The sequence below is a fragment of the Oncorhynchus nerka genome, linkage group LG7 (assembly GCF_034236695.1).
Source record: "Oncorhynchus nerka isolate Pitt River linkage group LG7, Oner_Uvic_2.0, whole genome shotgun sequence".
NCBI classification, from domain to species: Eukaryota; Metazoa; Chordata; class Actinopteri; order Salmoniformes; family Salmonidae; genus Oncorhynchus; species Oncorhynchus nerka.
In genome coordinates this window covers 13,989,327-14,003,821 of record NC_088402.1, presented here as the reverse complement: position 1 = coordinate 14,003,821, position 14,495 = coordinate 13,989,327, and the positions used below count along the sequence as shown (strand labels likewise).

The window sequence follows — 14,495 nt, the reverse complement described above, 5'->3', positions numbered from 1 at the left end:
CCGTCCCCCTCCTCGCCCCTACCTGGGCTCGAACCAGGAACACATCGACAACAGCCACACTCGAAGCATCGTTACCCATCGCTCCACAAAAGCCGCGGCCCTTGCAGCGCAAGGGGAATAACTACTCCAAATCTAAAAGCGAGTGATGTTTGAAACAGTATTAGCGCACACCCAGCTAACTAGCTAGCCATTTCACATTGGTTACACCAGCCACAGTGCTTGCGAAGAGCTGCTGGCAAAACGCACGAAAGTGCTGTTTGAATGAATGATTACGGGCCTGCTGCTGCTCAGTCAGACTGTCCTATCAAATCAGACTTAATTATAACATAATAACACACATAAATACGAGCCTTTGGTCATTAATATGATCGAATCCGGAAGCTATCATTTCGAAAACAAAACGTTTATTATTTCAGTGAAATACGGAACCGTTCTGTATTTTATCTAACGGGTGGCATCCATAAGTCTAAATATTCCTGTTACATTGCACAACATTCAATGTTATGTCATAATTACGTAAAATTCTGGCAAATTAGTTCAATGAATGCAAGAGAAGTGACACAATTTCACCTGGTTAATATTGACTGCTAACCTGGATTTATTTTAGCTCAATATGCAGGTTTAAAAATATATACTTGTGTATTGATTTTAAGAAATGCATTTGGTTAAGTACACATTGGAGCAACGACAGTCGTTGATTGATTGTTTTTTATAAGATACGTTTAATGCTAGCTAGCAACTTACCTTGGCTTACTGCATTCGCGTAACAGGCAGGTGGTTAGAGCGTTGGCGTAGGTAACTGTAAGGTTGCAAGATTGAATCCCCCGAGCTGACAAGGTAAAAATCTGTCGTTCTGCCTCGTTCCTAGGCCGTCATTGAAAATAAGAATGTGTTCTTAACTGACTTGCCTCGTTAAATAAAGATTAAATAAACGTGTAAAAAAAAAAGTTGGCAAAATCAGCGCCCAAAAATACTGATTTCCGATTGTTATGAAAACTTGAAATCGGCCCTAATTAATCACCCATTCCGATTAATCGGTCGACCTCTAGTCCAGAGCTTGCGGAAGGAATCCGGTGATGTTGTAGAGAAAAGTAGTCTGATTAAAAAAAAAAAAAATCTTTATTTAACTAGGTAAGAACAAATTCTTATTTTCAATGAGAGCCTAGTTAACTGCATGTTCAGGGGCAGAATGACAGATTTGTAACTTGTCAACTCGGAGGTTTGAACTCACAACCTTGCGGATATTAGTCCAACGCTCTAACCACTAGGCTACCTTGCCGCCCCGGGTTGATATTGCGCTGTGCAGACTGACAGGTATTGACCGAGTTAAAGCTGGCTAAAGGTGAAGACTGCTAGCAGTGGCAAACAATGACTAATAGCTAGTAGCTAGGTTCCAGTTATAAAAATAGCAGATCTGTACCACATTAGGTGAGGCGGGTTGAGTTAACCTACAATTATAACCTACAATTATAGTGGATTTGAATTTTTTTACCTTTATTTAACTAGGCAAGTCAGTTAAGAACAAATTCTTATTTTCAATGACGGCCTAGGAACAGTGGGTTAACTGCCTGTTCAGGGGAAGAACAACAGATTTGTACCTTGTCAGCTCAGGGGTTTGAACTTGCAACCTTCCGGTTACTAGTCCAACGCTCTAACCACTAGGCTACCCTGCCTATCAATAATAGGAACATTTTTTATATTTCCAAAATGAATAGGCTGACATTACCCTTAGATACAAAACATCTCACCACTGTGCGTTTCCATCTCCTCCTCTCTGTCTTTTATTCCTTTCTAGAGCGCGCAGAGAGAGGGGCTGTCAACAGTTTCATTAAATATGTTGTGAAAACATGTTGACCTTTTCTTGACCTTTACTGCAGTGGGCTAAATCAGGGTCACAGAGTATTTCTTGGTAGTCTTTAACAAATCTACTTTAAATCAAAATTATACAACTCACACACATGGTTATGGGCTTTAAAAAAAGAAGACACCTGTACCATGTCAGATACAGAGTTGAAATGCATGAAAAAATAGTTTGCCTCTCAATTTTACACTTCACATACATCACAAAAAGACTGAAATATAACAAAACCGTTTGATATAGAAACACTGGATTTTCTGCTGAATTTTTTTTTTAAAATTTTTCATTATGAAAAATATGAATAACATTCGACCCATGAAACCACTCTAGAGGATGCTTTGGTCATTTGACTGCAGGAAAGGGCTATGCCCTTGGTAGCTGCATGAACAGGGTTTGGAGAGCCAATGGCATCCCAGAGTTTGTCGGAATATGACCTGTCACACAGTGAGAGGCTGCATGCTCCTTAAACAGTGGTTGATGCGCGGAGGGAAATTAAGCCAGACGTTTCTATATGTAATCTAGTGTGACAGCAGAGTGTTGATGGTCGCCATTACAAAGAGGAGGATCCCTGCTGCTACTATATTTTTCTCAGCTGTTTATATTAATCACAGCTCTGCTATAAAACCGGAGTGGCCTCCTTTCACTATTCAAGTGTATAAGCATGACACGTCTTTCCCCCTCTGCTCCTGTTCCTGCCCCTTTGATATTGGGCTATTCGAGATATTAGTAAAGGCAAGATTACCGGTAACCTAGTGGTTAGTAACCGGAAGGTTGCAAGAGCAGATCCACCGAGCTGGTGGAGGTACAAATCTGTCGTTCTGCCCCTGAACAAGGCAGTTAACCAACTGTTCCTAGGCCGTCGTTGAAAACAAGAAGTTGTTCTTAACTGACTTGCCTTAGGTAAATAAAATAAAAAAACATTTTGAATAGTTTGATGTGTGAAAATACTTGATGAGAGAACAGCTGCGCAGCCTGAGGAAAGGAAAATTACACAAGCTTTTTTTACTACTTTCTCAAATCAATAGTCTATAGACACATCATGCAGCCCATATACGTTTTCATTTCTAAGACATTAAGTTTTGTATCATTCACAACTAAAGTTACCAAACAACTCTAAATCTAGGATATAGGGCCCGTTTCAAATAATGCGTTTTACGCTCAACATAGCCTTCATATGTGCACTCGCTCCTGAATGGGAAAAATATATTTTCTATTTTATTCAGCTAAGTTAAATTACATTCTTATAACTCTAAAATCACGAGATATAAAATGATGGCACGGGGACTTATCTTGTCTGCTAAATGAACAAGCCTACAGCCTATGACATGGTGCATAGCCAGATAACATATAGTAGGCCAACTCATTCTGTTCTTCTGAAATACATGTTCTTCTTATCATAGTGTTTCTATAGACCTGCCTAAAATACATCATAAATTTATTGTGATGCTGTGTATTAAATTGATTTATTATACTTTTTTAAATGTAGATGTTCCAAAGGCTCGTGTTAGCGGCTTGTATGTGTGGAGGCCTTGAGATGCTAAATGTGTTTATGTTAATTAACGGTCAATTACCGTGAGTTCGGCAGTTATTTATATGACAATAACTGGCTGACAAAATGTCACCACAGCCACCACAGCCTTAATTGTGGAGTCATTAAATGTTTTGATCTGAGCTGTGACTTCAGTAGACAGGAGTAGTCATCCCTATTGAATGTCTGAATTACAGTAATAACATTTTTTTACGAAGTAATTTGATCACAAAAAAATCGAATCGATCTAATGATGTTTAAAAATAAAAATAAATGTTTATCAGATGCTCTTATCCAGAGCGACTTACAGTAGTGAGTGCAGACCTTTTCATACTGGTCCTTCATGGGAAACAAACCCAAGCACCATGCTTTATCAGCTCAGCCACACAGCTGTTGCAGGCTGGTTTCCAAACGGCACTATAATTACAAACACACACTTTCCCTTCCTTATTAAGGAACAAGATAGATTAGCGGTTAAGAGCATTGGAGTCCCCGAGCCGACTAGGTGAACAATCTGTCGACGTGCCCTCGAGCAAGGCACTTAACCATAATTGCTCCAGTGAGTAGCTCTGGAAAAGAGCGTCTGATAAATGACTCAAATGTAACATGTCTTCTCTCTCCTCTCTGCAGGGAATCAGGGTGAAAGCACCTGGAGCGAGGCTGCAGTACTGACTGGGTTCAACTGAACCACAGTACTGACTGGGTTCCTGTGTTCAACTGAACCACGGTACTGACTGGGTTCCTGTGTTCAACTGGAGCGAGGCTGCAGTACTGACTGGGTTCAACTGAACCACAGTACTGACTGGGTTCCTGTGTTCAACTGAACCACGGTACTGACTGGGTTCCTGTGTTCAACTGGAGCGAGGCTGCAGTACTGACTGGGTTCAACTGAACCACAGTACTGACTGGGTTCCTGTGTTCAACTGAACCACGGTACTGACTGGGTTCCTGTGTTCAACTGGAGCGAGGCTGCAGTACTGACTGGGTTCAACTGAACCACAGTACTGACTGGGTTCCTGTGTTCAACTGAACCACGGTACTGACTGGGTTCCTGTGTTCAACTGGAGCGAGGCTGCAGTACTGACTGGGTTCAACTGAACCGCAGTACTGACTGGTTTCCCGTGGTCAACTGAACCACAGTACTGACTGGGTTCCTGTGTTCAACTGAACCACGGTACTGACTGGGTTCCCATGTTCAACTGAACCACAGTACTGACTGGTTTCCTGTGTTCAACTGAACCACGGTACTGACTGGTTTCCTGTGTTCAACTGAAACACGGTACTGACTGGTCCCCTGGGTTCAACTGAACCACAGTACTGACTGGTTTCCTGTGTTCAACTGAACCACAGTACTGACTGGTTTCCTGTGTTCAACTGAACCACGGTACTGACTGGTTTCCTGTGTTCAACTGAACCACAGTACTGACTGGTCCCCTGGGTTCAACTGAACCACAGTACTGACTGGTTTCCTGTGTTCAACTGAAACACGGTACTGACTGGTCCCCTGGGTTCAACTGAACCTCTTTCTGGTTTCTCCCAACTGGACCACCGGACCAGGCCAGGACCAACTGCCTTCTACCCTCAGGTAAGACTGGTTCTGTTGTAGTTGTAGTGTCAGCCTCCTACTATATAAGCATGTATGTTGTCCAAGCAAGAATGAATCAATTTGTACATATATTTTTTTACATTTCCTCTTCTGCTACTATATGTGCTTGTATAGACAGAGCTGCTGTCCTCGTCTACTAGTTTCATCTGAAGAATAGATACTGTATGTAGAATGAAAAGCGAGTGAGGTAGGTCGTGTTGTGTTGTGTACACAAAATGCTTAGCAGTTCATTGCCTTACCAACCCAGAATGCTTCAGGTTTTAATGATACCGAGCTACCATGTTGTCAGTTTCCTGAGGTCGTCAGGGTTATCCAATCGGAGGACAGATCTGGCTGGCCAGAGCTATCTAGTCCAATCAGGAGAGGACAAGGGTGCAGGGGAGAGAACAGGAAATACGGTTCTACATTGAAACTCAGCCCAGCACAGACCACATACTAAAGCGCTATGTTGTAAACAGAACTTCATAGCTTAGCTTATGTCTCAAATGGCACCCTATTCTCTATATAGTGCACTAATTTTGACCAAAAACCTATAGCCTGTGGTCAAAATTAGTCCAGTACATAGGGAATAGGGTGCCATTTGATTCGAAGACTTAGTTTCCACAGTGTTTACAACCCTGGTGTTCTGTGACAGAAGTTCCGCTACCGAGCGGCTGTGTGTGTGTGTGATTGGTGGATTGACTCCACTAGACAACTGTAGGATGGATGACTGACTCCACTAGACAACTGTAGTGGATGACTGACTCCACTAGACAACTGTAGTGGATGACTCCATTAGACAACTGTAGTGGATGACTGACTCCACTAGACAACTGTAGTGGATGACTGACTCCACTAGACAACTATAGTGGATGACTCCATTATACAACTGTAGTGGATGACTGACTCCACTAGACAACTGTAGTGGAAGACTGACTCCACTATACAACTGTAGTGGATGACTGACTCCACTAGACAACTGTAGTGGATGACTGACTCCACTAGACAACTGTAGTGGATGACTGACTCCACTATACAACTGTAGTGGATGACTGACTCCACTAGACATCTGTAGTGGATGACTGACTCCACTATACAACTGTAGTGGATGACTGACTCCACTATACAACTGTAGTGGATGACTGACTCCACGAGACAACTGTAGTGGATGACTGACTCCACTAGACAACTGTAGTGGATGACTGACTCCACTATACAACTGTAGTGGATGACTCCATTATACAACTGTAGTGGATGACTGACTCCACTAGACAACTGTAGTGGATGACTGACTCCACTAGACACATGTAGTGGATGACTGACTCCACTAGACAACTGTAGTGGATGACTGACTCCACTAGACAACTGTAGTGGATGACTGACTCCACTAGACAACTGTAGTGGATGACTGACTCCACTAGACAAATGTAGTGGATGACTGACTCCACTAGACAACTGTAGTGGATGACTGACTCCACTAGACAACTGTAGTGGATGACTGACTCCACTAGACAACTGTAGTGGATGACTGACTCCACTATACAACTGTAGTGGATGACTGACTCCACTAGACAACTGTAGTGGATGACTGACTCCACTAGACAACTGTAGTGGATGACTGACTCCACTAGACAACTGTAGTGGATGACTGACTCCACTATACAACTGTAGTGGATGACTGACTCCACTAGACAACTGTAGTGGATGACTGACTCCACTAGACAACTATAGTGGATGACTGACTCCACTAGACAACTGTAGTGGATGACTGACTCCACTAGACATCTGTAGTGGATGACTGACTCCACTAGACAACTGTAGTGGATGACTGACTCCACTAGACAACTGTAGTGGATGACTGACTCCACTAGACAACTATAGTGGATGACTCCACTAGACAACTGTAGTGGATGACTGACTCCACTAGACAAATGTAGTGGATGACTGACTCCACTAGACAACTGTAGTGGATGACTGACTCCACTAGACAACTGTAGTGGATGACTGACTCCACTAGACAACTGTAGTGGATGACTGACTCCACTATACAACTGTAGTGGATGACTGACTCCACTAGACATCTGTAGTGGATGACTGACTCCACTATACAACTGTAGTGGATGACTGACTCCACTATACAACTGTAGTGGATGACTGACTCCACGAGACAACTGTAGTGGATGACTGACTCCACTAGACAACTGTAGTGGATGACTGACTCCACTATACAACTGTAGTGGATGACTCCATTATACAACTGTAGTGGATGACTGACTCCACTAGACAACTGTAGTGGATGACTGACTCCACTAGACACATGTAGTGGATGACTGACTCCACTAGACATCTGTAGTGGATGACTGACTCCACTAGACAACTGTAGTGGATGACTGACTCCACTAGACAACTGTAGTGGATGACTGACTCCACTAGACAACTATAGTGGATGACTCCACTAGACAACTGTAGTGGATGACTGACTCCACTAGACAAATGTAGTGGATGACTGACTCCACTAGACAACTGTAGTGGATGACTGACTCCACTAGACAACTGTAGTGGATGACTGACTCCACTAGACAACTGTAGTGGATGACTGACTCCACTAGACAAATGTAGTGGATGACTGACTCCACTAGACAACTGTAGTGGATGACTGACTCCACTAGACAACTGTAGTGGATGACTGACTCCACTAGACAACTGTAGTGGATGACTGACTCCACTATACAACTGTAGTGGATGACTGACTCCACTAGACAACTGTAGTGGATGACTGACTCCACTAGACAACTATAGTGGATGACTGACTCCACTAGACAACTGTAGTGGATGACTGACTCCACTAGACATCTGTAGTGGATGACTGACTCCACTAGACAACTGTAGTGGATGACTGACTCCACTAGACAACTGTAGTGGATGACTGACTCCACTAGACAACTATAGTGGATGACTCCACTAGACAACTGTAGTGGATGACTGACTCCACTAGACAACTGTAGTGGATGACTGACTCCACTAGACAACTATAGTGAATGACTGACTCCACTATACAACTGTAGTGGATGACTGACTCCACTAGACAAATGTAGTGGATGACTGACTCCACTAGACAGCTATAGTGGATGACTGACTCCACTAGACAACTATAGTGGATGACTCCACTAGACAACTGTAGTGGATGACTGACTCCACTAGACAACTGTAGTGGATGACTGACTCCACTAGACAACTATAGTGAATGACTGACTCCACTATACAACTGTAGTGGATGAATGACTCCACTATACAACTGTAGTGGATGACTCCATTATACAACTGTAGTGGATGACTGACTCCACTAGACAACTGTAGTGGATGACTGACTCCACTAGACAAATGTAGTGGATGACTGACTCCACTAGACAACTGTAGTGGATGACTGACTCCACTAGACAACTGTAGTGGATGACTGACTCCACTAGACAACTGTAGTGGATGACTGACTCCACTAGACAACTGTAGTGGATGACTGACTCCACTATACAACTGTAGTGGATGACTGACTCCACTATACAACTGTAGTGGATGACTGACTCCATTAGACAACTATAGTGGATGACTGACTCCACTAGACAACTGTAGTGGATGACTGACTCCACTAGACAACTGTAGTGGATGACTGACTCCACTAGACAACTGTAGTGGATGACTGACTCCACTATACAACTGTAGTGGATGACTGACTCCACTAGACAACTGTAGTGGATGACTGACTCCACTAGACAACTATAGTGGATGACTGACTCCACTAGACAACTGTAGTGGATGACTGACTCCACTAGACATCTGTAGTGGATGACTGACTCCACTAGACAACTGTAGTGGATGACTGACTCCACTAGACAACTGTAGTGGATGACTGACTCCACTAGACAACTATAGTGGATGACTCCACTAGACAACTGTAGTGGATGACTGACTCCACTAGACAACTGTAGTGGATGACTGACTCCACTAGACAACTATAGTGAATGACTGACTCCACTATACAACTGTAGTGGATGACTGACTCCACTAGACAAATGTAGTGGATGACTGACTCCACTAGACAGCTATAGTGGATGACTGACTCACTAGACAACTATAGTGGATGACTCCACTAGACAACTGTAGTGGATGACTGACTCCACTAGACAACTGTAGTGGATGACTGACTCCACTAGACAACTATAGTGAATGACTGACTCCACTATACAACTGTAGTGGATGAATGACTCCACTATACAACTGTAGTGGATGACTCCATTATACAACTGTAGTGGATGACTGACTCCACTAGACAACTGTAGTGGATGACTGACTCCACTAGACAAATGTAGTGGATGACTGACTCCACTAGACAACTGTAGTGGATGACTGACTCCACTAGACAACTGTAGTGGATGACTGACTCCACTAGACAACTGTAGTGGATGACTGACTCCACTAGACAACTGTAGTGGATGACTGACTCCACTATACAACTGTAGTGGATGACTGACTCCACTATACAACTGTAGTGGATGACTGACTCCATTAGACAACTATAGTGGATGACTGACTCCACTAGACAACTGTAGTGGATGACTGACTCCACTAGACAACTGTAGTGGATGACTGACTCCACTAGACAACTGTAGTGGATGACTGACTCCACTAGACAACTGTAGTGGATGACTGACTCCACTAGACAACTGTAGTGGATGACTGACTCCACTATACAACTGTAGTGGATGACTGACTCCACTATACAACTGTAGTGGATGACTGACTCCACTAGACAACTGTAGTGGATGACTGACTCCACTAGACAACTGTAGTGGATGACTGACTCCACTATACAACTGTAGTGGATGACTGACTCCACTAGACAACTGTAGTGGATGACCGACTCCACTAGACAACTGTAGTGGATGACTGACTCCACTAGACAACTGTAGTGGATGACTGACTCCACTAGACAACTGTAGTGGATGACTGACTCCACTAGACAACTGTAGTGGATGACTGACTCCACTATACAACTGTAGTGGATGACTGACTCCACTATACAACTGTAGTGGATGACTGACTCCATTAGACAACTATAGTGGATGACTGACTCCACTAGACAACTGTAGTGGATGACTGACTCCACTAGACAACTATAGTGGATGACTCCACTAGACAACTGTAGTGGATGACTGACTCCACTAGACAACTGTAGTGGATGACTGACTCCACTAGACAACTATAGTGAATGACTGACTCCACTATACAACTGTAGTGGATGACTGACTCCACTAGACAAATGTAGTGGATGACTGACTCCACTAGACAACTATAGTGGATGACTGACTCCACTAGACAACTATAGTGGATGACTCCACTAGACAACTGTAGTGGATGACTGACTCCACTAGACAACTGTAGTGGATGACTGACTCCACTCGATAACTATAGTGAATGACTGACTCCACTATACAACTGTAGTGGATGAATGACTCCACTATACAACTGTAGTGGATGACTCCATTATACAACTGTAGTGGATGACTGACTCCACTAGACAACTGTAGTGGATGACTGACTCCACTAGACAAATGTAGTGGATGACTGACTCCACTAGACAACTGTAGTGGATGACTGACTCCACTAGACAACTGTAGTGGATGACTGACTCCACTAGACAACTGTAGTGGATGACTGACTCCACTAGACATCTGTAGTGGATGACTGACTCCACTAGACAACTGTAGTGGATGACTGACTCCACTAGACAACTGTAGTGGATGACTGACTCCACTAGACAACTATAGTGGATGACTCCACTAGACAACTGTAGTGGATGACTGACTCCACTAGACAACTGTAGTGGATGACTGACTCCACTAGACAACTATAGTGAATGACTGACTCCACTATACAACTGTAGTGGATGACTGACTCCACTAGACAAATGTAGTGGATGACTGACTCCACTAGACAACTGTAGTGGATGACTGACTCCACTAGACAACTATAGTGAATGACTGACTCCACTATACAACTGTAGTGGATGAATGTCTCCACTAGACAACTGTAGTGGATGACTGACTCCACTAGACAACTGTAGTGGATGACTGACTCCACTAGACATCTGTAGTGAATGACTGACTCCACTAGACAACTGTAGTTGATGACTTACTCCACTAGACAACTGTAGTGGATGACTCCACTAGACAACTGTAGTGGATGACTGACTCCACTAGACAACTATAGTGGATGACTCCATTATACAACTGTAGTGGATGACTGACTCCACTAGACAACTGTAGTGGATGACTGACTCCACTAGAACAATGTAGTGGATGACTGACTCCACTAGACAACTGTAGTGGATGACTCCACTAGACAACTGTAGTGGATGACTGACTCCACTATACAACTGTAGTGGATGACTGACTCCACTAGACAACTGTAGTGGATGACTGACTCCACTAGACAACTGTAGTGGATGACTGACTCCACTAGACAACTGTAGTGGATGACTGACTCCACTATACAACTGTAGTGGATGACTGACTCCACTAGACAACTGTAGTGGATGACTGACTCCACTAGACAACTGTAGTGGATGACTGACTCCACTAGACATCTGTAGTGGATGACTGACTCCACGAGACAACTGTAGTGGATGACTGACTCCACTAGACAACTGTAGTGGATGACTGACTCCACTATACAACTGTAGTGGATGACTCCATTATACAACTGTAGTGGATGACTGACTCCACTAGACAACTGTAGTGGATGACTGACTCCACTCGATAACTATAGTGAATGACTGACTCCACTATACAACTGTAGTGGATGAATGACTCCACTATACAACTGTAGTGGATGACTCCATTATACAACTGTAGTGGATGACTGACTCCACTAGACAACTGTAGTGGATGACTGACTCCACTAGACAAATGTAGTGGATGACTGACTCCACTAGACAACTGTAGTGGATGACTGACTCCACTAGACAACTGTAGTGGATGACTGACTCCACTAGACAACTGTAGTGGATGACTGACTCCACTAGACATCTGTAGTGGATGACTGACTCCACTAGACAACTGTAGTGGATGACTGACTCCACTAGACAACTGTAGTGGATGACTGACTCCACTAGACAACTATAGTGGATGACTCCACTAGACAACTGTAGTGGATGACTGACTCACTAGACAACTGTAGTGGATGACTGACTCACTAGACAACTATAGTGAATGACTGACTCACTATACAACTGTAGTGGATGACTGACTCCACTAGACAAATGTAGTGGATGACTGACTCCACTAGACAACTGTAGTGGATGACTGACTCCACTAGACAACTATAGTGAATGACTGACTCCACTATACAACTGTAGTGGATGAATGTCTCCACTAGACAACTGTAGTGGATGACTGACTCCACTAGACAACTGTAGTGGATGACTGACTCCACTAGACATCTGTAGTGAATGACTGACTCCACTAGACAACTGTAGTTGATGACTTACTCCACTAGACAACTGTAGTGGATGACTCCACTAGACAACTGTAGTGGATGACTGACTCCACTAGACAACTATAGTGGATGACTCCATTATACAACTGTAGTGGATGACTGACTCCACTAGACAACTGTAGTGGATGACTGACTCCACTAGAACAATGTAGTGGATGACTGACTCCACTAGACAACTGTAGTGGATGACTCCACTAGACAACTGTAGTGGATGACTGACTCCACTATACAACTGTAGTGGATGACTGACTCCACTAGACAACTGTAGTGGATGACTGACTCCACTAGACAACTGTAGTGGATGACTGACTCCACTAGACAACTGTAGTGGATGACTGACTCCACTATACAACTGTAGTGGATGACTGACTCCACTAGACAACTGTAGTGGATGACTGACTCCACTAGACAACTGTAGTGGATGACTGACTCCACTAGACATCTGTAGTGGATGACTGACTCCACGAGACAACTGTAGTGGATGACTGACTCCACTAGAAAACTGTAGTGGATGACTGACTCCACTAGACAACTGTAGTGGATGACTGACTCCACTAGACAACTGTAGTGGATGACTCCACTAGACAACTGTAGTGGATGACTGACTCCACTAGACAACTATAGTGGATGACTCCATTATACAACTGTAGTGGATGACTGACTCCACTAGACAACTGTAGTGGATGACTGACTCCACTAGAAAAATGTAGTGGATGACTGACTCCACTAGACAACTGTAGTGGATGACTCCACTAGACAACTGTAGTGGATGACTGACTCCACTAGACATCTGTAGTGGATGACTGACTCCACTAGACAACTGTAGTGGATGACTGACTCCACTAGACAACTGTAGTGGATGACTGACTCCACTAGACAACTATAGTGGATGACTCCACTAGACAACTGTAGTGGATGACTGACTCCACTAGACAACTGTAGTGGATGACTGACTCCACTAGACAACTATAGTGAATGACTGACTCCACTAGACAACTGTAGTGGATGACTGACTCCACTAGACAACTGTAGTGGATGACTGACTCCACTATACAACTGTAGTGGATGACTGACTCCACTAGACAACTGTAGTGGATGACTGACTCCACTAGACAACTGTAGTGGATGACTGACTCCACTAGACATCTGTAGTGGATGACTGACTCCACGAGACAACTGTAGTGGATGACTGACTCCACTAGAAAACTGTAGTGGATGACTGACTCCACTAGACAACTGTAGTGGATGACTGACTCCACTAGACAACTGTAGTGGATGACTCCACTAGACAACTGTAGTGGATGACTGACTCCACTAGACAACTATAGTGGATGACTCCATTATACAACTGTAGTGGATGACTGACTCCACTAGACAACTGTAGTGGATGACTGACTCCACTAGAAAAATGTAGTGGATGACTGACTCCACTAGACAACTGTAGTGGATGACTCCACTAGACAACTGTAGTGGATGACTGACTCCACTAGACAACTGTAGTGGATGACTGACTCCACTAGACAACTGTAGTGGATGACTGACTCCACTAGACATCTGTAGTGGATGACTGACTCCACGAGACAACTGTAGTGGATGACTGACTCCACTAGAAAACTGTAGTGGATGACTGACTCCACTATACAACTGTAGTGGATGCCTGACTCCACTAGACAAATGTAGTGGATGATTGACTCCACTAGACAACTGTAGTGGATGACTGACTCCACTAGACAAATGTAGTGGATGATTGACTCCACTAGACAACTGTAGTGGATGACTGACTCCACTAGACAACTGTAGTGGATGACTGACCCCACTAGACAACTGTAGTGGATGACTGACCCCACTAGACAACTGTAGTGGATGACTGACTCCACTAGACAACTGTAGTGGATGACTCCACTAGACAACTATAGTGGATGTCTCCATTATACAACTGTAGTTGATGACTTACTCCACTAGACAACTGTAGT

At 43.7% G+C, this 14,495-nt stretch overlaps 1 protein-coding gene across 1 annotated transcript in view; it reads left to right on the top strand.

Moving 5' to 3' along the window:
• Positions 1-14,495, top strand: part of LOC115126165 (ataxin-1-like) — a 230,822-nt gene that overhangs the window by 86,080 nt on the left and 130,247 nt on the right. Inside the window, 1 exon segment of the mRNA XM_065020241.1 lies at positions 4,017-4,971. The gene's annotated coding sequence lies outside the window, so the exon portion shown is untranslated.